At 49.5% G+C, this 24,933-nt stretch overlaps 1 protein-coding gene across 1 annotated transcript in view; it reads left to right on the top strand.

Moving 5' to 3' along the window:
• Positions 1-24,933, top strand: part of ZHX2 (zinc fingers and homeoboxes 2) — a 134,619-nt gene that overhangs the window by 18,796 nt on the left and 90,890 nt on the right. The gene's annotated exons all lie outside the window — the stretch shown is intronic.

The following is a 24,933-nucleotide window of genomic DNA, read 5'->3' as shown; positions in this document are numbered from 1 at the left end:
TTGTAATAAAATTTTCAGGGCATATTGGGCAAATTATCGTTTTTAAGAAAATAATTACTTAAGTAAATGCATTCCTGCGAATTTCCCATAATGCCCATTTTTGTGAAATGGGGTTTCATTTAGTTGGGACTTGACAACTTTCTTCATGGACAGGATTTGGACATGGGGCTTATTTGGGGGGATTCTGGCAAGGCAAGGGGACTGTTTTAATTTCAGAAGAGAAATCTGGACTAAGGGAGCAGAGAGGTATAGGCGTGTCCCCTCACCTGCCGAACGCACACTGGGAGGAAGGTGGCGGCCAGTTTCAGGGCCCTCTCGGCCTTCCTGTTTGGATGAGTCGACATGGAACTTTCCCACTATTCTGGAATACATATGTGGCCTGAAAGAAATTCCACATACAGGTGGGGGGTGTCAGGAGGGCCACCCCGCTCGGCCACCCACAGCGTGCTGGCTTTGATTGGGTCATTCATCCCCTCTTGGTCCTCAGTTTCCGCAGCTGTGAAGTGGAGGTGGCCTCACAGCCTCTGAGTAGCTTCTCCGCTCAGGTTGGGTCGGCTCTGTCTGATCCGGGGAGGGGGGACTTCTGCAGGTAGGGCTGCCTCTCAGAGGCCTGCTGCTCCTCTGGCTCCCTTGGAGCAGGCTGTTGACTCAGAGCTTTCTGGAAGCCTTGTGCAAAAAAACACTCGACTTTCCACTGACTGCCAGCTGTTGTGAAGCTTCCTTGGAAAGCCCACGTGGTGTTGAGCAAGCGGGCTGCTCTGGGCAGCTCCTGCTAGTCCAAGCTCCCAAGGCAGTGGGTCTGCAACTGATTTACTGGGAAGCATGGAGACAGGGAAAGAGAAGGGGCAGCTTGGTGGGCCCAGGAGGCTGGCAGGTCCTCAGTCCCAGCCCTGGCTGGGAAAGTTAACGGGCTATCTTGGTGAGAGGGACAGAGCTGGCTGGGCTGCCCTCCCACCCCTCCTCCCGTGGAATGCTGTGTTTATTTATGGAGCCCTGTTTCTCTGGGGAAACCACTTCTGCCAGGGCTGGGGAAGCTGGCAGGACATCTCCAAAGAAATATCCCTCTGCCCCTCTCAGTTAGAGCTTTTGGGGACCAAGGGTGGCAGTGGGAGACACTCTGGGAGAAGAGGAGGAAGTGAGCCTGCAGGTGGTGTCGGGGACATCTGAGTGGTCAGCCTGAATTAGCACTCTCTGTTTCCGCCCTTCCAGTTCTGAGCCTGGAAAGGGGGTGGGAGCTCTGGGGTTTGGGGACTTAAAAATGAAAGCAGCCAGGCTTCTCCCTCCTCCCCCCACCCTACCGCAGCAAACACCCCAGAATGACACCAGGAGCAGTGGGGCAAGCCTCTTAGGTGAGTGGGTGGTGTGAGCCACGCTTGGCGGTTTAACCATCTGGCGTCTTTCTCTTCAAGGCTGCGATGGTGGCTTCGGGCCCACCTCACAGTCAGTGCTCCTTGTCGCTTCCTCCAGAGACCTGTGCTGGAACTCACATCTCAGCAACCCCCGTCATGTCCCCCTGGAGGCCTTGCCTGAAGGGGTCCCTGCACTCTCCATCCCTCTAGGCCAGGATTTCTCTGTCTTGGCTCTGTTGACATTTGGGGTCAGATCATTCTTTGTCATGGAGGGCTTGTCCCGTGCCTTGTAGATGTACAGCAGCCTCACTGGCCTCCACCCACTAGATGCCAGCAGCACCTTCCCTCCACTTACGACAACCAAAGATGTCTCCAGATGTCCCCCAAGGTCTCCTGGGGGGCAGACTGTCCCATCTCTCCCTCTCCCTCCATTGAGAGCCACCAGCTAAATGACATAGTAGTTTTATTTTCTTCACAGCCTTCTTCATTCTGAAATTCTCTTTTTTCTCTCGATCTCACCAGTACGCAGCCCTAGCAGCACTTTATATTCATTTGAGAAGCTTAAAAAAAAAAAAAACACCCACTCCCACCCCATATAATTCAATTAGAATCTCTAGAGTATGGCGACTCTGTAAAAGCTTCCCAGGACCACCTGCTGGGCAGCCTGGGTTGAGGATCACTGTTCTCTGCCCTGGAGGGTAAGCCGCCACCCGAGGGAGCACCGTGGTGGCCTTGGCAGTGGTGGTGTTGTCAGTGCACAGAATAGTACCAGGCGTGTCCGTAGGACTCAGTACTGAAATTCAACGAATGAACCAATGCTCCAGAGAACCCATTATCACTGGGAGATGTTTTTTAGGGATTCTTTCATTCAACAAACATTCATTAAGGGCTTACTTCCTGCCAGATGTGGTGCTACATGGTGGAGATGCAAAGTTAAGTCAAACTTGACCCCCAGTCTCCTGGGAGGCCAATATGCAAATACATCGGGTTGCCCATCAAATGCGAATGCAATCGGCTGCTAGAGTGAAAGGTATATAGAAAGCAGTCAGAACAGAGAATAAGCAATTCCTAAAGAGACACTAGAAAGGGACCTTGAGTCTCTTAGTGAGGTATTTTACTTACGTTTTCACACTTGGACATCATCACATCAGCTGAGCACCCTGAAGTGCTGGGAGGCCACCTGCCTGCCTGGGGCCCACCCTGGATTCAAACCCAGACCTGCCTGCCTTGAAAGTCCACGTTCTTTCCAGCCCGTGATGCTGCGTCCAGAGCTGAGACGGGACTGGATCCCCTTGTGGGCAGGGCGGCTGGCTGCTCAGTGCCCTTGGGCGGCTCACAGGATAGATCCCGCTCCCCCCATTCATGGACTGTGGACTCCGGGTGTTTCCTGCCCCTGGAAGGTTATTACCCATGAAATCCCCTCGTTCTGTGCTCTTTCGATCTATGAAACCAAGAATTGGACTGTCTTAGTTTGGGTTCCACAGAAGGAGACCCCAAGACCAAGATTCAAGTGCAGGGAAGTGAAGGGAGTTCTGGTAGGGGAGCCAGGAAGTGAACCTTAGGTGAGAAGGTGTCAGGACGTGAGCATCTTCAAGCCAGTTAGCACAGTGGGCAACTGGAGCTTAATCTCACTGGGCACCTCTGGCCAGGGAGACCCGTGCCCCTCAGCATCGTCTCACCTGAGGGTGGAGACAGGTATGGTACTTACCAGCTCCCATCACTCACTGCTGTGGGCTGCTCCCCAAGGGGCTACATGTCCCCTGCCCTTCAGGGCCGCCCCTCAGGAAGCAGCGTGGGCCCAGAAGCCAGCGAGAGCCCACAAGCAAGGAAACACAGGTGTGGGCGTTTATAAGTGAGGTGTCGTGCGCTGAAGTGAAAAGGACCTGCACGGGGCATGGCAGCACCTGCTCATACTCACAGGAACACCTCTCGACTATAGATCTTTTTTTGAGGTGTCAGTGTCATTTATGGAGCACCTGTTGTATACAGAGCCCCATGCTCAGTTTGAAGTTTGAAATAGACATTCTGTCCTGAAGGAGCTGGCTATCATGGACTGATGACCGGACCACACCTTGTGTAAGCATCACCCCCAAAACAGTGACATCAAAGTGTTAGCTCCTCGGCTCGGCATTCCCAGCTCTTCATCAGCAGGACCCCACCCCTGTCCAGTCATTACCGCCCCCTCAAATTCCCTACTGTAGGATTTTTGAACTGCTTGCAGCTGCTGAAAAAGCTCCTTCTCTCTTTCTCTTCTCCCTCAGGACCTTCACACACTCCAGGCCCTCTGCCTTGTTCTGAGAATAACTCCCCATCTTTTATGAGTCAGGTTAACATCTGCTTCTCCAGGAAGCCATCTCTGATGGACACCCCAATCCCAGGGGCCCTTGGCTTTGGTCAAGTTCACTATTCTTATTCTGTCAGATGAGCCGCCACACAAGATGGTCACCACCTCTTCTCTGTAAGCTTTGGGGAAGTCGAGGGTGTGTGTGTCATTTTCATTGGGCGTTAAAGCTAGGTCTGGGTGTGAAAGACCTGAGTTTGAAATCCAGCTTAACCTCTTCTAATTGTGGGGCTTGGGTTGGACTTTCAGCCTTGGTTTTCCTATCTGTAGAAACGGGCACAAAACGCCTCCCTTCCAGGAGTATTGTAAGAATTAGAGCAAACTCGTGAAAACCGCCTGGAACACAGGATGTGCAGGTGTCTGAGAGTCAGTCCCATCAGGAAGTGAAGTAGTGAGGGCATTTAATGAGTGCACTGTTCACAGAAGGTCGGCAGCATTGAGCGGAGCCAACAAGGAGTGGGAAAGCCCCAGCATAGCCACCGCTGAAGGCCCAACCTCCCCTAAGCTGCAGTAGTGACAGCTGGGTGACCAGTGGAACTCAGGAGATGTGTAGCTGCTGCAGAGTGGCTGTCCCACGTGACAATACGGAGTAAGAACTAGCATTTACTGTGGTACACTAGTGGCCAGGCAGTGCTCTGAACATATTAACACTTCTGTGGGGTAAGTGTTACTTTTGACCCCATTTGGCAGATGGGAAAGCTGAGGCATGGAAAGATGCAATTTCTCCTTTGACCCTCTGATCTCGTGCTGGTCCCTCCCCCTGGTAGAACCCACCTACCTGGAGGCTCAGGGGTGAGGATGCCTAGTGAAGCAGTCCATAGGGGTCACAGAGCAGATGGAGTAGGGTGGAGAGAGGATCGGCAGGGCAAAGGGAGGTGGTCCCACCCAATAGGCATTTGGTAAGTGGGAGCTGTTACTGGTGCTGCTACTACTATTACTGTTCTTGTTGGTCGGTTAGCAAAGCCCAGAGCAAATGCGGGCTCAGATATTTTCCAACTGAACGAAGGAACACTGACCGACTAAGTACAAATTATAGCAACATCACTTAAGCCCTAAATAGCATATTTATTGAATAATGTAATTGAAAAGATTATCCCTTTAAGCTTCTGGTAATATAGGAAATGGTTCACTGCTAAGAGTTTTAATACGGTTATGTATTTGTTGACACAGTGAATTCTTTTTGACATTTATTCAGGATTTCCAGGCTGCATGGGAAGGAAAGCAAAACACCGTCATCAATGTTATGGGCGGGAATAGAAAAATAGGGTTTTCCATTCAGATTGAAATGTTAGGCACTTGGAAGTTGCCTTTGAATTTAGGTTGAACGTTTAATGCTCCTGCCTGAGACCACCCAACTGGAAACCAGAGGGGATGCCTTGCCAGTGGGTTCCGCAAGTCAGGAGAGAGCTCTGGTACTAATGAGCAGGTTGTAGGGCTGACCAGCGTGTTGGAGGCCAGGCTGGTCACACAGGGCTCAGTAATAACAGCTGACACTCCCTGTGTGCCGTCACATGCCAAGCCTTGTCCTGAGACACTACATGGGTTCCCTCATTCAATTCCAGAACTACCTTCCAGGGTGGGCTCAGTGATCAGCCCTCTTTTGCAGATGAGAAAACTGAGGCACAAGGAGATGAATTGGCCAAGGCCACCCAGGTGTGAGTGGAAGACCCCTAATTCAAGTCCAGAGTCTGACTCTGGATGCCTCCCCTCACCTGGGTACGTACTGCCTCTCTGTTAGAGAGTGGTGGAGCCGAGGCCTCAGCTTCAGCCCTCCTGTTACATAGACCAGGCTCAGAGAGGTGCCCGGCCTTGTTAACGGGAGTTCGAATGGGTCTTAGTGACAGCTTCTGACCCTGAACCGTCCTGGAGCCATGGGCAGGTTCCTGAGCTTTGGTTTGGTTTACATACCCATATGTAAAATGGAGCTAATGATTATACTTTTAGATACTTTTAAGGGACTAATGATCACTTCTGCCCTGAAGTGATTCCTTTTACCTGTGAGGACCATGTATGTTGCATGTGGACAACTCCAGTGAACTTCAGGACACTGGACAACAAGTGCTAATAAATAACAGTAGCCTCTCTAGGGCACTGGCTTTGGTCAGGAGGGTTCAAAGCCCATCTGCTAACTCATATAACTCATTGTTCATAATCTGTAATTCTCACCACACCCCTTCCAGGTTTACAGCTGGGAATTCGTTCCTGAGAGGGGAGTAGCTTCCAGGTTACCAAAGCTAGTGAGTGCCCTTACCAAGATTTGAATCTGGAGTGTAGTTGAAGCTCCTAAGCAGTAGCTACGTTACTAAGAAATACCGTTGATGCTGTTACATTTTGCACGGCACACACATTTTCTCAAGCAATAAAGATAGCCACAAAGCCAAGGAAAACAAATTTTTTATAAAACTGGAATCTGGAAGGGACTGATCTTTTTTGCAACATCCTAACAGAGAGGTGATACATACCCTTCGTGCTGTCTCTCAGGATGACAAACAGTAAGCTGTTAGGTTCATGGAGAGAAATACAAGGGCCTGTGAGACTCACCCTCTGAAGTCACGTGTTGTGCTACAAAGGGAGTGTGAAGTGACTGGAGGAAGAAAAACACTGAAGAGACTAGAAAGAGGAGTTGAAAACAAACCTCCCAGGTGAAAAGAAAGCTCACTCTTGTGTAATCCCATGAGGTTATGCAGTCACTGGGGGTGATTATAGACAACAGGTGACCTCAGAAGCCATCATGGGCCTCTGTGCCTGATGTGACCCAAGGCACATCCTTTACTAGATTCCAGACATGTCAGCTGTGAAGCATAAAGCTTAAGAGCAGGACCTGGAGTGAGGCAGATGTGAGTCTGAATCCTGGCTCCACCCATTTCCAGCTGTGAGACCTGAGGCCATGCTCTACCACCATTTCATCATCTGGGAAGAAAGGAATTCTATCCACGTCATCCTGTCTTTGTCAAGGTTAAGAGGAATTCTATACTTAGGGAAGTCACTACTCAAAGAACTAGGAATGGAGTCAGAAAGGGATAGCCTTTGGGAAGTATGGGGGCAGGAGGAGCTAGTTTTTATTAGAAACTGGTGGTTTTCATTATAAGCTTCTGTTGTATTTGATTTCTTGACATGAACATGCATTTCCTTGAAGCAGTTTAAGCAAGCGTGTAAATCCAGCACCTTGCACAATGTTTGGCAAATAGTAAGAGCTTAATAGATGCAGGCTTTTCATCTCTGGGCACCTGACGACTTGCTGTCACTATTTCCTGGATGCCTCGGGAAGGGAGTCAGGGGTCAGTGTTTCAGCTGAGCGGCTTCATGCTCCAGATACACAGTGCAAAAGGGGAACAGAAAGGCTTCAGGCAGGTCTCTGCTTGACAAATGAATCATTTTTGCGTCTTTATCCTATGCCGTTCTCACCTCCCTGTCACCAACTTGCTGAAGAAGGTAGACAAGGCTTACTACAGGTCTAACCTTGTACTTGGACTCAGCTAGTGTCAGTCTTCGCTGACTTCAATCTCTTGATTCCCTGGGCTCTGTTGTCAGGGCTTAGAGGGGGAAGCATGGTAGTCATCAGAATCTGCTATGGCCTCAGCAAGATCCGGTTGAGCCAGATTTTCATTTTTTTAAATGGCCTTTGACCTGGTAGATGAGGGAAAAGCCACAAGTCAGGCATCTCTGGTTTTCATCAAGGCATTTGAGAGCACCACGCATGAGCTTCTTGGGGACATGATGGAGAAATGTTGGTTGATACCATTGGATAAGTTTGCAGGTTACGTGGCCACACCAAAGGGTTCGAACAGATCTGAGTGATATCACTTGGACTGAGGTCCTGGAGGGAGCCCCCATTCTGGGCTCCCCTCTTCCATTCTGTCCTCTTTGGATTGATGGCTTAAAATGACGACCTAAATGCTAGCCCTAGAGCCATGTCGTGCGCAGGCTTTGGAACTCACACTGCTACTTATGAGCAACAATGACGCGTGAAGACCCTTTGCTTCTAAAAACCTCCATTTCCTCATCTGTTAAATGGGGGATGGGACGCTCGCCTCATCGGCATATGTGGAGGATTACCTGGGCTGACATAAGGAGAACGCTGGGCCCTGTGCCGGACACCTTGCAGCAGTCAGTCAGCTGTCACTAGCATGTCACTGTGTTCAGAGATAACATGAAGCTGGGAGCAATCGTGAACCTGTTGGATGCTAGAGACAGCCTCTTGGAAGAGCTCAGTGGGCAAGAAGAATGAGCCAAATCTAACAACTTGCAGAGCAGCGTCAAGCCCCACAGGAGCAGGAGACAGGCCCGGGGGTATCACAGATCCTGGGTGGGAAAGGCTCTGAGGACTGCAGGTCCAGGAAGGGCCAGCGGTGGGAGGAGAGGTGCACAGACATTGTGTGATGGCCTCAGTGCAGAGTGGTGTCCGGAGTGAGTGAGCCAGCAACAGCCCCCCTCCCCTGGACTGCAAACCTCCTTGCAGAATCGTACTCAGTTTAAAGCTGTGTCTAAAGTGGGGCATCCCCAAAGTGATGTGTCAGAGGAGAATGATCAAGATTGCAGACAGTCTGGAACCAGGGAACAGAAGACTTCACTTGTGAAAACTGGGCATGTTCGGTGCGGGAGTTTTAGGAGCTGGTTAATGGCACAACCCTCTTATCAGAGCAGGTTCAGGACCAATAAAGGTGGATGCAAGGTGAGGATCCAAATATCCACTTAGTTCCTGACAGAACCAAACAAGAGGGTGCGGCTTTCGTCCGCTGGCTGGAGGTCTTCCTGACATTCCCTGCCCTGCAGTCCACACTGCAGAGAACCCAGCAAGGGAAGAGCCAGTCTGCAGGCCAGACACCGTTACTCAGCGTCACTGCTGCTCTCTAATCAGGGGAGACAGAACAGGCAAAGAGACCGCATCTGCGATATTTGCAGATTAACTTCACCAAGTTGAGAAATGGACCAGAGACAGTCACCTACCAACCAGGTGCTTTAGTACACTTACAGGAGGATGGTACCAGGTCCAGGGGTCTAGGTAAGGGTCTTTTCTCATGGAACAAAGACTGGAAAGGAATGAGAATCCCCCTTCACATTTAGGAAAGCTGCCAAAAATTCACTAAGTACCTTCTTAATATCCAAGTGTTGTTCACGCGGTCATTCACTTACTCATTCAGTGAATCATCAAAGAGCTGTTGATCACCTATTATGTGCCAGGTGGCCTTTCAGGCTCTTGGGGAACAAAACAGAAAGAGATTCGCACCTTGATGGAACTTTCATTCTTAGCCTGGGGAGAGACGGACAATAAGCAATAATCATAAGTAAGGAAATAGTGTACTTTGCTATAAAATGATCATTACTATGGGAAAAACAATAATACTCCAAGATGTGAGGGAAGTGGGGGAGTGAGCCATGGGGCTGTCTGAACCTGAAAGAGCATTTCAGGTAGAGAGACAAAGCCCATAGTTCTTATTTTCCCTTTTTACAGATGGATATACTGAAGTTTATAGCCAAAGTCCCCCCCTGTATATTACAACTGAGAAAATTAAGACCCAGAGACACAGAGTGACTCGCCCAAGGCCACACAGTGGGAAAAATGGCACTGAGCTAGGACTTGGGTCCTCTGAATCTCAGACTAGATCTCTCTCCCACATCTCTCCCCAAAAGTGAACTTGTTTGAAGGAGATGACTCTGGGGCGTCGGTGAAGATTCAGCCGCAGTTCATGGAGCTTTTAAGACTGTACTTTGCTGCTAGACCCTCTATGTGGACTATAGAATGTCCTTCTCGGTAAGAGGTTTAATGTGGAAAATCTGAAGATGGCTCACGTGTTAACAGGCATGGTAATAAATACTGGCTGAGGGAAGGAAGGCCCCTGGCGTGTAATAGGAACATTGCAGCAGTCACAGTAAATTCTGACTCATACTGGTTGCTGCCCATGTGCCCGGCCCTGTCGTAAGCTGTCGACATGTGTTCATTCATTTATTCCTCACCACCACCTAAGGGATAGGTCCTGATATGGCCTCATTTTATAGATGAGGAAACTTCAGCACCGAAAGGTAACTTGCCCAAGGTCACACCATAAGTAAAGAGCTGAGCTGGACTCAAAGCCCAGGCAGTTAGGCCTCAGAGTCTGTGTTCGTCACCACTCTGCTCACACACTTTGGCCAGACCCAAGGAAGGTGATGCCGGCCATGGGATTTGGGTCACCAAAAGCATGTGCCCATTTCCTGTGGGCAGCTGGGGAGTGGATGAGAGCTGCCTTTCATTTCCCACGTTCTTACCTGGAAGATGCTCCCTTCTCACAGCTTCCCAGCAGACACAGGGACTCTCAGAGTGTGACTGTCAAGATGACTGTCAAACACCTCCCTAGGAAAGAGGTCCCAAGGAGATTCCACCGCTCATCCCCTCTCTGACTCAAAGCATGACTGTTTCTACCTCGCATTATTTGAGGAGAGAAAGAAGCCATCCCCATGGATGGGAAACAGGACCCAGTATATGCTGATCTGCTAGTGATAATGATGATTAGTGTTTATGCAGTACTTATACTTTCCAACAAGCTGTCACACACAGTCATTATATTATCAGTTTCACAGGGGTTTTAGGTTGTCAACAACTTACAGATGAGGAAGCTGAGATGCATTCAGGGAGGTTCAGGGATTTGTTTATTCACACTGCGGATAAGTGGGGTAGAGAATAGACTTCTACCCACGTCCAGATCCAGAGTTCTAGCTACTACTCTCTGCTGGGTGAACAGCTACTCAGGCTATAGAGAGCCCTGAAGATGATCATCTTGAATCATAGGAGCATTTCCTTCTGTCTTTCTTCCTGAAAACAGTCGTAAAGAGCCATCGCAAATTCCTGGGGGTATCTACTTAGACTCAAAAGGTATTTAAGTTTCTAGAATTGGGTCTCCACTAAAATGACTACTTTTATTCTCTGGGATCTGCCTGGCTGTTGTCTGTTTTGCCCAGTTGGGTTGCTGAGGGATTGACACCCACTGGCCACGTTTAGGAGTTTGTGTTGATACTACTGCTGTGAAAAAGCACATATTGGTCCCCACCATCTATATGCCTGCGGTGAATCTTTTTTCTCTCTTCTATTTCATGCAACTTTTGCTTACAGACTACTTGGCATAATTGACACATTGGCTCAGGCCGCCAAGGCTGCCAACGTGGAGCCTGGATCAGCGAAATCAGTTATGACAGATGTGATTATTTACAAGAAAATAGAAGTCACTATAATTAGACCTTCTGAAGGGTACATTTGGGTGGAGAAGGAGAAGGCACAAGCATAATCTGGCATGATGTGCTTGCCTTCCAGCCCTGAGCAGGCTCTTCTCTGCTCTGTGAAAGGAGGTGTCGGGGTGTCTGGCACCCCCCCAGACACTGCACTTACCAGCTCTCATGACACAGCTATTGATAGACAGAGAGGCAAGGTGGTGGAGTGAGCGTTCGATTTGGCACCAGAAGTGGTTTCAGTTCTGAGCTCAGCCACTTGTCCTTAGCATCAATTTCCTTTTTCAGTCATAAAATGGGGATAAATAGGAAACCCTAGCCTGTCACAGGGTTGTAATATTAAGAGTGATAAAACAGCATTGTGCCTGATGTAAGGCACCATCCACTCACTGATTGGTAGATGCCCCTGCCCTTCTTGAGTATAATATTTAAACTCCGTGAGCCTCACTTTTCTTCATCGGAAAATACAGGTATCCAGTATAGATGATACAATGGATGCATGGGATCGAGGACGTGGACTACATGAAAGGAGCCTCACAATCGTTTGTTGCTGTTTGGTGCCTCCATCTTCTTCTTATTTTTTTAAATATCCATAATAGTTACCATTTATTGCCTGAGTTGTGGGTCAGGCACTGTAGTAAATAAGAGCTTCTCCATCAGGCCCAGTGCCTAGGGTTCCATGACGCAGGGCCCCGGAAAAATGTTTAATTTTAATTTCAATTCAGAGGAAAAAAATGAATGTAATAATAGTGAATATACAATGAAATATAAAAATAATAAATAATTATAAACATAATGAATTCAACCTAGACTGTATTCATCTTTATACCAATTGTCATTTTAAAATTTAAGTTTTAATTTTTTGTGTGTTTTGGGATTTTCTTTTTAAATGCCAAAGGGGCCTGCAAAGACAAAAGGGCCTAGGGCTCACGAAAGTCATAATGCAGCCTTGGTTGTGGGACTTTCACAAAGGTTAGCTCAGTCATTCTCAGGAAGGGTTTTTTTTTAATTCTCATTTACAGACAAGGAAACCGACGCTGAAGCAAGTTAAGAAACTTTTCCCAAGGCACTCAGCTAGTAAGAGACTGTATTAGTCAGTTTGGGCTAACAGCTGTAACAACCTCCACATTTTAATAGCTTAACACCTTAGGAGTTTGTTTCCTGTTCACACAATTCGGTGTGTGTGTTTGGCAGGCAGTCTTCCATACAGTGATTCGGGGACCCAGGCTCCTGCCTTTCTGCAGCTCTGTCTCCATCTGGTCCAGAATGGGAGCTTTCTCCATTCAGTTGATAGATGGAGAAAGAGAGAGAACCACACATGGGAGTTTTTAGGGGCCAGACCTGGAATTGGCCCCCATCACTTCTGGTCTCATTCTACTGGCCAGAGCCCAGTCATATGACTACTCTGAAATGCAAGGAAAGCTGGGAAATGTAGTCCAGCTGCATGCCTGGCAGGAAAAAGGGAACATGGGTACTGAGGACTCTCAATCTCTGACAGGGTGACAGTGTTGGATCCCAGCCCAGGTCTTTTGTACACAAAGTCCATGCTCTTTCCACTTTCCTTAACTGATTCTTGTCACTCTTAATTTTCACAAAGCCCCTTTATGGGCCCTTTTTCCTGCCAGATTTGCCTACTCACTCTCCCCAGCACCAGACCTTTGCCTAGGCACTAGGAGATGCATTGGGAGCTTCTCCCCACTCTGGAATCACTCTCGGGCTAGATCGAGAAGGCTGCATCCAGCTGTTAGGCTCTCTGTACTCCCAGTCCCAGGAACACAGGGCGCTTCTGAGCATGTGCTGAAGCCAGTGACTACCTCAGTGTGAGATGGGTTTTCAGAGAGCAGGAAGAAAGAAGTCTGAGTTGGAGTCATGGCTGAGCCAGGAGTCTTGGGCATGGCATCAGCAGTAAGGGGGTGGTACCAGAGGGTCTTGCAGCACGAAAATGCCACAATCCTGGTATTACTGGTCATTTGCCAAAGTGAATCTTATGGCCTACCCCTCTCTGTGTTGCCTTTGGGCACCTCTGATTCTAACGGACAAAGTTGCTGGAGCCAGCTGGAGGCTAGATGCCCTGCGGACACTTCCCATAATGGTTGGGCAGACCCAGTGACCCTGGTGATGCTCCATAGTGCTGGTGTTGGTGTGCACCCAGCCCCTATAGGATCAGGCCAAAGGTGCTGGTGTGAGACCCCTGAGTTGAATCGAAATATCTCCCTCCTCCAGGAAGACCTCAGGGGTCTTCCCCTGTTCAGAACTTAGGGGACTTGTTACCATTTTACCTAAGGGTCCTGCATTGCCTCATAAGATCTCTCACGGTCACCCTGTCTTTATCAGCTGTGGAGGCAGGAAGGCTGTGACCATGGCTAGAGCCACTTAGTCAGGAACACTCCTGAGTACTTTGTAGGTGTCACGGACTAAATTCTAACATTGCACCCAGATTCCCACCCAGGACTGGTGTTTTGGTAAGGCGGGAATTGGTACCCAGGCACCATCCTTCTTTCTTCTTATTTAGTGATAGGCAGCGCACACTAAGGAACAGGTTTGCCTGTAGTGATCCGAAATGCTTACGGTCATACTCCCAGGCTCTGGAGGGTGAATGCGGTCACAGTGGACTGACCTGTGCTCTGTGTCAGAAACACTGCTGCAGTCAGACCTGGTCACATCCCCTGGCCGCCATTTGTCAGCTGATTGACACTGGACTCGATTCCTCATTTCTCTCTGCCTGTTTCCTTGTCAGTCACATCGTGATCTGACTGTGCTGGCTGGCAGGGTGGCTGTGAGGTTTAAATGAGACCACATGAGCCAGCACTTGGCACGCACTTCCCCTCCCATCCCCGTGAGTCTCTCACGCAGGCGCAGAACCTCACTTAAAAATGTGTCTTGGCACCCAGGGCGCTCCCTGGGAGGAATTTGTTTTTGTTTTAATGCCGAGGACGTTTGCATGAAAACAGGATCTTCCGTTGCTTAGGAATTGATCAACTCCTGCTGCTGCTCCCCCCCACCCCCACTGAAGTGCCAGTCCCATATTTGTCATAGGCAGGCAAGTAATCAAGGGATGGCTGGGACCTCCACAGATACAGGACCATGGCTCTTCCGGGAGGGTTACAGAGGCCATGGACTCGAGAGAATCAGAAATCATTCCTAGGCAGAAGAGAGCTTGCAGGTGGAAGATGCCCTTGGCCGAAGCGAAGGTTTACTGTGGGTCTGGTTTGCTGTAGATGCTCAGGGGAGAAGAAAAGAAGGAGCAAGGTGTTTAAGACATGGCCTCCACCCGCAAGGGTAAAAAGTAACCAAGAAGACCACAGGAGTGAGTGATAGGAACCAGTACTTACAACAGAGGGGTTGGGAGTGAGGAGCTGGACAGACTTGGGTCCCACCGCTTACCTGCTGGACCCCAGCGTAGGGATGCTGCTTAACCTCTTTGCATCTGTTTCCTCGCTTCCAAAATACCACCCATCTCTCAGGGCCGTTTTGAGCATTAAATAAAATGTTTGCTATATGTGAAGTGGTAGGCATCAAGTAAGCATGCAATGAAACCAGACTATTAATATTAACAACAATCCATAGTAATACCAGATGCTCTGTACCCTAAGAAAGAGATATCCAAATGGCCACAGAAGGCTATTTAGAGGAAGGACTTGAACATGATTTGACACAGCTGTGTCCATGGCAGACCATTCGGAGATACTGTCCAAGAAATTAAAGTAAAATTGCCCACATGAACTTGGAGGAGGGTTTCTAGGTCTCCAGTTCCATAGGGCCCCTACATCCCCCACCCCCACCCTTTGCAGCCTCATCCCGGCCCCACAGGCATCAGCATAGAAAAGACAAAGACTAGAAGAGCCCAGAGTGGCAGCTCAATTGGCCAGGCCCTTCCTCTTGCCTCTAAGCTTGGCTTCCAGAGCATGTTCATGTCCAAATGACCATGAGAGGCCAGGCCCCTTTCTCTTTCTGTGTCCTTAATATATGCTAATCAAAGCTGAGAGTCTGCAGAAAATACCTGCTTGGCCAAGCCCCGCTCCCTCGCCTTGGCTTGCCTGCCCTCCTGGGGCTCCCCTCCCATCTGCCTATCCGACAATGTCCATAAATCCAGTTTTCAGAGCCCTCAGGGGCTGGCAAGGCCGCCATGGACCTCAGTCACATCGCGATGGAAACAATGGAAAACCACTTGGCAAAAGAAGGGGTGACCTAATGTTTCAGTGCAAGGTTACATTTTTTCCTCGCCATTCTTTTTCAAGCCCTGGGGGGAAAGCTGGCTCTTCTCTGAGCTCTGTCAGGCCGCTACCCCAGTGTTCCTCGCTTTCTCCCCCAGCACAGATCACCCCGCAGGGGAAGGAGGCCAGGCTGCCAGGCTGCCTTTGGCCTCCTCACAGGCCATGAAGGACTTTGGTCCCCACAGAGGAGGGCAAGGCTAAAGCCACAAGGGCCTGTGGGGAGGCCCCTATATGAAGCCTGGAGAATGTGGCTCTGGCAGGTGGCCTGGAAAAAATGGCCGTGTTCTGAGGGCGAACAACGCCGAATTATAAATAGCACTGCCTCCCTCCCCTTCCAGCTCGCTGTGTCTATCACTGGAGGGTTGACAGTTTAAATTCAAGAGGACAGAACAGGACAAGGGGCTGGGAAGTGGGGACGAGGGGCAGATGCCGGATGCTGCAGGAGATTCAGCTGCTGTCTGGGCCTCAGTAAAGAGGAGTGTCACCAGCCGGTGGGGCTGAGAGTGGGGCGCGGTTGCAGTTGCAGAGCGACTACTGATTTCATGCATTTTTATAAGCCAGAGAAGCATCGAGGGAAAACTGCAGAAAGCTCTCGCTCCAGGAGATGTGTTTAGAGGAGCTTTAGAGCCATTAAAAAATAATAACAATAATCAAGTGCCTCAGAATCTAAATGCCTCCTCTCTGGTTCCCAAAGGTCAGCCATTCTGACTTCCAAATCAAAACCTGGGGCAAGGGGCCCAACAAAGGCCCATCCCGGGAGCCTCTCCCAGGGGATTCTAGTGGGTTTTGTCTCCCTGACGCAGAGAAGGTAGAGGCACTCCTCTGCAAATCTGTGCACGTTTTGCTCACCCACCATTCACAACTAGGTAACACTGGCACGTGGGACATGTTCCAGCGAATTCTGGAGGAGAGGCAAGCTGGTTCTGCAGGGGCCTAAAGTCCTTGTCTGTGTCCTTGGCTCCTCTGGGTGCTCCTGGGGACCAGCAGACAGGTCTTCTGATTTGCTGCCCAGCCATCCCTCTTAGGAACTCCCCAGTGGGAGCTGGAGGAGCCCTGCTGGGTGCCATGGTGGGGCACAGGTGCCTGGGAGCATGTAGAGGGCCCGGGCCCCCACGTGGGGGTCGGTGCCTCCTCTGCGAACATGCATGCGGGGGCTGGCAGTAGTTGCGTGCGTCCTTTGTTTTAACATACTTGTGCCCGTAGCAGTAATTTGGAAATGGATTAACTGATTGGTTTCTCTTCTCCTGCCTTTGCAATTCTCATTTCTTGTGTCTTTTGGAGCAACGTGTGAAATCAAACATGTAAAAAAAAAACTAAGGAGCAGCAGGGAAACCTCTGTATCTTTTGGACACTCCTCAAAAGATCTCAGGACCCCACAGAACTCAGACAACCAGCAGACCTGCGGAGTGAGTGGGCGGACGCTGGAACTTGACTGGTGTTAGGGCTGGGATGATCTGAGGGAGCGACTTTAAATCCGGGCTTCAGGAGCTGGAGCGGGGAGGGGCCTCAAAATGAAAAGACCCTTCCAAACCCTGTTTCCAAAAAAGCCGCACTCTTCCCTGTTTCAGGTATTAGGTTGCCTTTTTAAAAAATGGGTTTCATGTCTTCAAAAGTTTGGAAAGCAATATTGCAGCATGCTCTGTCATTTTAGCGCTATGTAAATGAAAGAGATACTGTATTTTGCTGTGTATAATGCGCACTTTTTTTGCCCAAATTTTTGAAGGAAAGATAAGGATGCACATTGTACATGGGTATGATGATTACATACCATGGGTATAATAATGGGTGTAATAACCCCATGTATAATGCACACAAAATGTGGATGTGTATTATACTCAGCAAAACACAGGTAATCAGATTTTCCCAAGGTCACACCTCCAGGTCAAGGCCTCTGCTTGGGTAGCTTCTGGGATAGTGGCCCCTGTTTCAATAAGGGAAATCCCTGAGGGTTAAGACTGGGAGAACCATAGAGAACCAACCCCCTTCCTCTAGTAGCTGAGGCCCAGGGAGGTGCTGGGATTTGTTCAAGGTAGACCTGGGACTTGAAGCCCTCTCAGGGGCCCATAAAAGAGGCGACATGTGCCATAAGAACCCAAATGGCGGGGTTGGATCCAGTCAAGACAGCTTCCCACAGGAAGTGACCCTGAGCTGAGATGGAAAAGACAACAGGTGACGAGAAGGTGCGGAGGGGCAGGGAGAGCCCCCACGCAGGGGAGCCACATGCGTTCTCGGTCCCGTGTTCATCTCACCACTCCTGGGAAGCAGAGGCTCAGAAAAGACGGCAGCTCTCTTGGGAAGTCTGTCTCCATCTGTCTCTGAGTTGAGTCCTCACCTAGGGGACGAGGAAGGTGAAGGGCATCGCCACCTGTCAGGGCAGGCCCACTCTGTGGGCTCTCGGGCAGACCTGGAGCCAGCTTATCGTGAACGGAGCCTGCTCCCGGGAGAGGCGTTTCTGCCGGAGCCCAGGCAGGATCCGGCGCGGGAAGGCTCACTGCAGCAGGACTTGAATACATAATAGGCTCGTCTGATGTGAGCTGTGAGGAAGTCCAGACGGCCTCCTCTAGACAGGAAAGGACACTGTGGGGACAGCGAGGTTCATTCTCAGAGAAACTCCCTGGTGCTCCTTGCAGAGAATGCTATTCTCTCCCCATCTCAGGGTGCGTGCTTTCCATGAGGACAGGGTGGGCCCTGGATTGGGCCCCAGGCCTTGTTTCTGGGCCTGGGCTGTAGAATTTATTCATGTATCGAGGCTGCAAGAAGACAGGTAAACGTCCCTAGGATTGTGGGCATCGATTGTTGTCACCCAGACACGCTTTAAAAACAAGCACACGCTCCTCCCAGCACAGCATCCTGGGACAGCGTTCCTGTTCTCACACTCCACTCTCTGGGCCACCCAAAAAGCCCGCAGAGGCCAGGCCATCTGACCGTGGGTTCAGCGTACTCTCCAGCTTTGTGAATAGAGCCAAACCAGGGCTGAGTCCGGGGCTGCCCAGAGGAGCGTGTGCAGGGCCTCACTAATTCTGCAGCCGAGCAGGGCTTCCTGGTCACTCCCATGTTCTGATATGCATTGGCCTGGTGGGCGGGGAGGGGACTTCTACATAAAATACTTTGTTGTACTTTGCGTTCCTGAGATTCGAAGTCTTTGCTATGCCATGCCCACCTGGGTCCTGCAGGAGTCTACAAACACAAGCTTTACTCACGCTTTAACTTCTCCACGCCAGTGTTTCTCAAAGTGTGTTCAGAGGAGCAGCAGTTCTGAAAGGTGCGCTACGACCAAGGGGTGCCATGCCACCTTAGTTTGGGAAACGCTGCATGCGGATTCATCTGGTGGGTTAGGTTGCCACTCAGATACCAGTACCTCTGAGAGGTCTTCCCAGACCTCTGCCCCCTCACCTGTAGTGTTCTTCAGAGCACGTTCACCTTCTGATTGCTATGTGTGCTTGCTCTTGTCTGTCTGTCCCACACCAACAATGTGTCATGCTCTAATGACCTTGTCTGTTTCGTGCAGCACTATTTCCCTCGTGCCTAGAATGCTGCCTCGTTCAATAAAATAATGTGTCGAATGGACACATGAACCAATTAATATAGTCAAGCCCTCAGGACTCCTCCATATATAATTCTAGTTAATTTTCTTTAGCTCAGTGTTTCTTCATACTCCCTCCCCACCCCCCGCTTTTCCTGAAATGCTCAGCTCACCTCACCATGTAGGCCCAGGTCAAAGTTGACCCTGGGAGGCCGGCCTGACCACCCTGCTAAGAGCAGCTGGCCTACCCTTCCCCCTCTATCTCATCACCAGGTTTTATTTTCTTCATAGTACTAGTGACCAGTGGAAATTGGCTTGTTCATTAGTTCCCTCTGCATTGCCTCTGTCAACAAAAGATCACTGCCGCAAGAGGACCCAATCTGGGGTGCAGGAAAAGGGGGAACTTTATTTAGGTAAACACTTTGCAAACCAGGGAAATGCAGCTTCTCCTTTGAGACAAAAGGGAGGCCCACTTGTAGAGAAAGTGCTTGCCCAGTCCCTTATTGGTCCCTTTTGACACAAATGAGGAAGCCAAATTTATACATTTGATTGGTCCAAAACAGACGGAGGACTGGAACTCTAGTCCTCACTAGCTGTGTGCATCCAGATTGGGCATTGTGGAACCACTCTGATTGGTTGGTAAAGATGCAAATGAGGATACAGCTGCACAGATCTGATTGGATGAGGCAGGTTTCAGCTCATTGGTCAATATATGATTCCAGGAGCTTGTTTATAAGGTTCGGCTCAGAAGGCAGGAACACAGTGCAGCAGGCTTGGCTGTTCTGTCTGCAGGTTTTCGCTGATATGCAGTGTGCTTGAGAGGCCTACGTAAACAATGGCTGCTAGAACCTGATGATGAGTTTGGGCTCTGTTAAACATGAGGAGTCTTTTCTGACAGATATAGTCCTTCTCGGGGTCCATAGCGCACTCCTCTAGTCTGAGTTCCATGAGGATTGATATTACCCGACTTGTTCGCCACTGTCTTCCCCAGAACCTACAACAGCTCCTAGTAAGTGCTCGATAATGATTTGCTGCATCCACAGGCCTCTTTTCTGACTAACCCAAATCAACAGCCCATTGAAATTAAATTTTACCAAACACAGTCTGGGACATGCTGTTTTCTGTCAGTCCCGCCCAGTGAATTGCTAGCCATTGTCGTACAGTGGCTTCTCCCCTCTTGCATAGAAGTTCAAAGTGTCAGAACTGAAAGGGACATTAGAGGCCGCCTAGCCCCGGGCTCTCATTTTTCAGAGGGAGAAATAGAGGTTCGATGGGTACCAGTTGAGGACTGGTCCCCACCCCCCCAGGCTCCTTTCTCTTGCTGGGGTTTTCCTCCTGTATTCGTTTCCCATTGCTGCTATAACAAAAGCCCATAGATGTAGTGGTTTGCACAACACACATTTGTTACTTGACAGTTCTGGAGGTCAGAAGTCTGAAATGGGTCTTCCTGGGATACATCAAGGTATCCACTGGGCTGTTCCCCTGAAGTTCAGGGGAGGATCCGTTGCCTGGCCCTTTCCAGCTTCTAGAAGCTGCCCATGTTCCTCAGCTTGTGGTTCCCTCCTCTATCTGCAAAGTCAGCAGTGTTCCACTGAGCCTTTCTCAACCTACCTCACTGACTCTGACCATCCGCCTCCCTTTTTTGCTTCTAAGGACTTTTGTGATTACTCTGGGCTCATCCAGATAAGCCAGGATAATCTCATCTCAGCAGCCTTATCTTAATCACATGTGAGAAGTCCCTTTTGCCCATGTAAGGCAGCATCTTCACAGGTAGTGGGGATTAGGGTGTGGTCCTTTTTGGAGGAGGTGCTATTCTGTCTGCCACATCTCCCAGCATAGCCTCTGCCTCTTGGTACTGGCCAGGCCGGCGCACATTCTCCCCCCAGGTGCCCCAGCACTTCCTGCACCTCTCAGTGCATTCAGTGTCTGGCTGCTAGGCCAGGCCATGATGTCCTCCCCGGCAAGCCCTGGTCATCTCTGTGCTCAAACATTAGCACATTCTCAGCATTTAGGAAGCACACAAGAAGTGCTGGTTGCCTCGGCCGACACCTCTCCCCACTCCCACTCAGCAGCAAGGACAGTTTGGCTTCGGTGCCTAAGCTCTGCTGTGTGATTAGGCCTCACAGAGGTTAAGAGAAACAGACCCTGGCTGCTGGTCTATTTTTAGTCTCCTGGCATATTAAACTATGAAAAAATGTAAAAATGAATTATAAAAATTGTGGATCTGCAAAATATTTAAATCACCAAGATTTCTCTTTTGACATCCAAATACTAGGCAATAGACTCATGTGGTAATGTACACTAGCTTATCATGGTTTAAATCAAAATACAGTAATTCAGGTATTCTACAGATGTTACAGTCCCAAATTCAGGCTGCCGCATACACTTATGTTTTGCATGGACAGGGATGTCAAAAATTTTAATGTATGCCCTTTCATCCATGAGAATCTTGGTCCAAAAAGCCTTTCTATTTATACCCCCGAGCCTCTGGCCCTTGCAAGAGGCCCTGCTTGGAATAAAGTCCAAAGAAGAAGCTCAGGATCAGACCTTGACCAAGTCACATTCCTCATCCACACTCCCACGTACTCAGTTGTCGACGTGGGGTTTGGAGTCTGTGATTTCTAAGCTCCCTTTCATCAATATCCTGTTACCTGGAAGTATCTATGGTAGTGCTGCCACCTGGTTTCTGGTTCTAACGTAGCCAGGATGACAGTCGTGCTTCTGGACTGAGCCAGTGAGGGATTACATCACTGACCTTCCTCTCAGGGACATCCTAGCAGGTTCCTTCTGCTCTCCCAGCCATTCTTAGCCTCCCAGATGCCTGGGACGTTGGATGTGGGCATCTCAGAGGTGATGTGGTCCCGCCGCCCCATCTGAGGTCTGGAGAGGGTAAGCTGCTTTCCTCATGTATCCAAGTCATGTCTCCCTGCCATCCACTAATATTTCTGCTGCACTATCTCAGGCTGGAAGAGGTAGGTTGGTTTCTTGCTCTGCAGTGAGTGCAGATTGAAAAATCATGGATAGTACTGATTCTGAAGCAGCTTGATAGCTTTGGAAAGAAAACAGGAGCAAAAAAAATTGTAGATGGTTGAAAACAAATTGTATGTTTGTGTGTTACGTGCTTTTCTGCATCTGTGTCCTATTTTACAGTAAAAATACATTTTAGAAGTCATAAATAAACAAGACTGAATAAATAGATTTTCAGCTCCTCAAGTCAACCGAGAACCTTTTATTCCTTTCCTGAGCTCTCTGCCCGCTTTGCAAAGCTTCCTGCAGCCCTCCTGCCCACCACAGCTCCGCCGCACCCTCCAGCATCTATGGCTTGGCCTGGTCCATCCATCCATTCATTTGCATATTCATCCTTCAGGTAGTTATGACAGTCCTCTTGTATTTAATGCATCAGGTACCCTTCATGACACACTTGTGATACAGCAAAAACACCACAGACCCAGCTCTCCATCAGAGACCTGGGTTCATGTCTGTACGTGTCCACTATCTCTTAACCTCTCTAGGGCTCAGATTTCACATTTACGAAGGGGCCTGTCCTAAGTCAGACTTATAAACCCAAATGCAGACAGAGGTCAGGCAGGTAAAGGGAGTGAGGGACGCTAGCCAGAGGTAAGTAGTAGGGAGTAGTGGCGACTTTGGCAAATTAGAGAGTCTTTGCCCGATCCAAAAGGGACACCTGTCACTGAGCTCAGGGCAGTTGTTCCCATGAAGGAATGTGGATTCAGTGATGAAAGGAAGCCCCTTTTCATTTTTTCAAGAAAGGTAGGAAATCTTGTGTTGATGAGCTATTTCCAAAATGTTTAAAGCACTGCATAGGTCAAAGAAAATGAGGCTGGAGGCCAAATCCAGTCTCGGCCACCTGTTTGAAGCCCTGGGCCAGAGACTCAGTAGAATGCCATCTGGCCATCCCGCTCTGGTAGTGGGCACGCGTGCCTCTCTTCCTGGGTGCCGGGATGTGTGTTTCTCCCCCCACCCCCGCCAGGCACTTGTGGTCTCCGGAAGAGAGTAGGTCCTCAGCAAATGATGGCTATAAAAGGCTGCACCCACATGTTGTGTTCCTGCGTGCTCCACCCCAGGTCTGGCGCAGCACTGGGTCTGCACAGTCTTCTGTAATCGTACGTGCTTGCTAAGTACGCAGGAACTGCAACTTTTAGGATGTTGGGGAGTCAGTCATGAAGTAGGGTACAAGAAGCCTGTGGTGTTTGGAAGAATAGGTGTGATATTTGGGAAAGAGGCTTTATTCCCTAAACCAGCTCAGAGAGACCCCGGTCTGTAACTCATCTCTCTTCCTTATGCCATTAAGAGAAACAGGGTCGGTCCCAAGGGGCTGTGCCGTGGACCCAGGCCACACTGCACTCTCCGGGACTCACTCAATTTATCCTTCCAAGCCATAAATTTCTCTGTCACCCTTTCTTTATTCCCTCCTTTATTTCCCCCCACTCCCAGGGAGGAGGTAACATGTGTCAAGGACGCATCTTACTTCAGAGGCGCAGGACTTGGGCTCTGAGCGGAGAAGAGGCTGTGAGGGTGCTCTCCCCTCCTGCAGCTGAAGGGAGCACAAAGGAGCACTTGAGCCCAGTAGCATCAGCTCGCTTTTCTTCATTGGAGGGAAAATGGGCCATTATTCTCCCTGCGCCCCATTCCCACCAGCCCTGCACTTAACCTCTAAGCGAGAGAGGCCCCGGTTTCTAGCAGGTTTCTCTGCTGGGCACTCCAACAACATATTAGCATATTTTGCATTAAAAAGGACTTGGAAAATGAATTAAATGATTGGCATGGTATTTCAAAAGGGTTTTCCAAACTACCAGTAATTGTGTGGTTTTGAAATTCACCATCCCTGCCTGAAGTGCCTTGGGCCTGGCAGCCAGCTGAATCAGAAGACATTGTACCAGGCGGGGCATATTTTAAGGCTCATGATACCCAGCGACTGCCTGAACAGTATCTAGAGACTTGCTAAAGAGAACCTTGTCCTAGTTTTTGAGCAGAGCTGGCAGTTCAATTTCCTCCCTTACAGAGCTGAGATTTATGCCAAGTCGAAACCTCTCTTTCTGAGAGGACCTGGGTCGGCCCTCCAGCAGTCTGCCGAGGCGCCAGGCAGTGTAGACGGGATCCAGATCTTGACAACCAGCTAACAAAGGTGGAGCTGGGGGTTGGGTGCTAAGTTGGTCTCTTGTGACACTGCTCTGGCCAAGGGGGCTGTGTGTTGGGGGCAAGCGTGGTAGAAGCTTCCAGAGCATACTTAGGGAAAGGCTGTTCTGGACCAACCTCTACATTCAGGTGAGGGAGGTGGAACCCAGGAAGACTGTTATTTGCCCAGAGTCACAAGTCATTTTTACTCTTCTGTAAGAGGAGTTGAGATTTCTTATTTTTATGAGTCCACAGAAAAGAAAAATTAACCAAAAGATAAGGGTGTGGGGTTGGATAAGGTTTCCTGGGGGAGATTAGGAAATCTGAGCTAGAGGAATTTAGAAAATGACAAGCTGTGGGAGAACTTCAGTCTATTTAGAATATTAGAGGATTGTTATAATTATAATTAATGATGATAATGACAATGGTAATGACTGCCAACACTGGTGTGCTTTCTCTGTACCAGCCACAGCCAAGGGCTATGCCTCTATTACCTCATTCAATCCTCACAGCAACCATGTGAAGCAAGTTGGTACTGACATAGCCCCATTTTACAGGCGAGAAAACTGAGGTTGAAAAGATTAAGTAGCTGGGCCAAGGTCACCCAGATCTGACTTCAGGATCTGAATCTTTAGAAAGGAGAGAGAGAATCTATAAGTAAATGACCAACACATGGTAGGATCCGGCCAACAGCCCCTGGGAGAAAAGATACAGAACCCAGAAGAGCGCTGGGGACATCTAGAAGGTTCCAGTCAAGAGAGCAGAGCAAGGTACATGGAACAAAGGGAGCTCTGTGAATGGGACACTGATGTCTGTGGGCAGAGCACCTATGACGGAAGGGCAGGAGCACAGACCTGGTGCTCAGGAGAGGAATGCGTGCACATGCATGCATGCACACACACACATGTATGCACACACATGCTCACACACACCCCTCAGGAGCAACTGTAAGGGACAGTGTATCCTCACACCAGCTCAGCCTGGCTTATTGGGTGAGAGGCCAGATCAGAAGAGAAACCCAAACCTAGGAAGACAGGGAAAGCATGACCCTGGTGTATGTCCATCAAGGTCAGGCTAAAGCAACCTCAGAAGGAGCCATCCCCTAACACAGCTTGTTTGCCTAGAGAGCCCTCATGCCCGAGTGGGAGAACTGCAGGGACAGGGATGGTA

Source organism: Desmodus rotundus, chromosome 8, assembly GCF_022682495.2.
Source record: "Desmodus rotundus isolate HL8 chromosome 8, HLdesRot8A.1, whole genome shotgun sequence".
Taxonomy (NCBI): Eukaryota; Metazoa; Chordata; class Mammalia; order Chiroptera; family Phyllostomidae; genus Desmodus; species Desmodus rotundus.
Note: the sequence above shows the minus strand (reverse complement) of the source record. Positions and strands in the feature narration are given on the sequence as shown.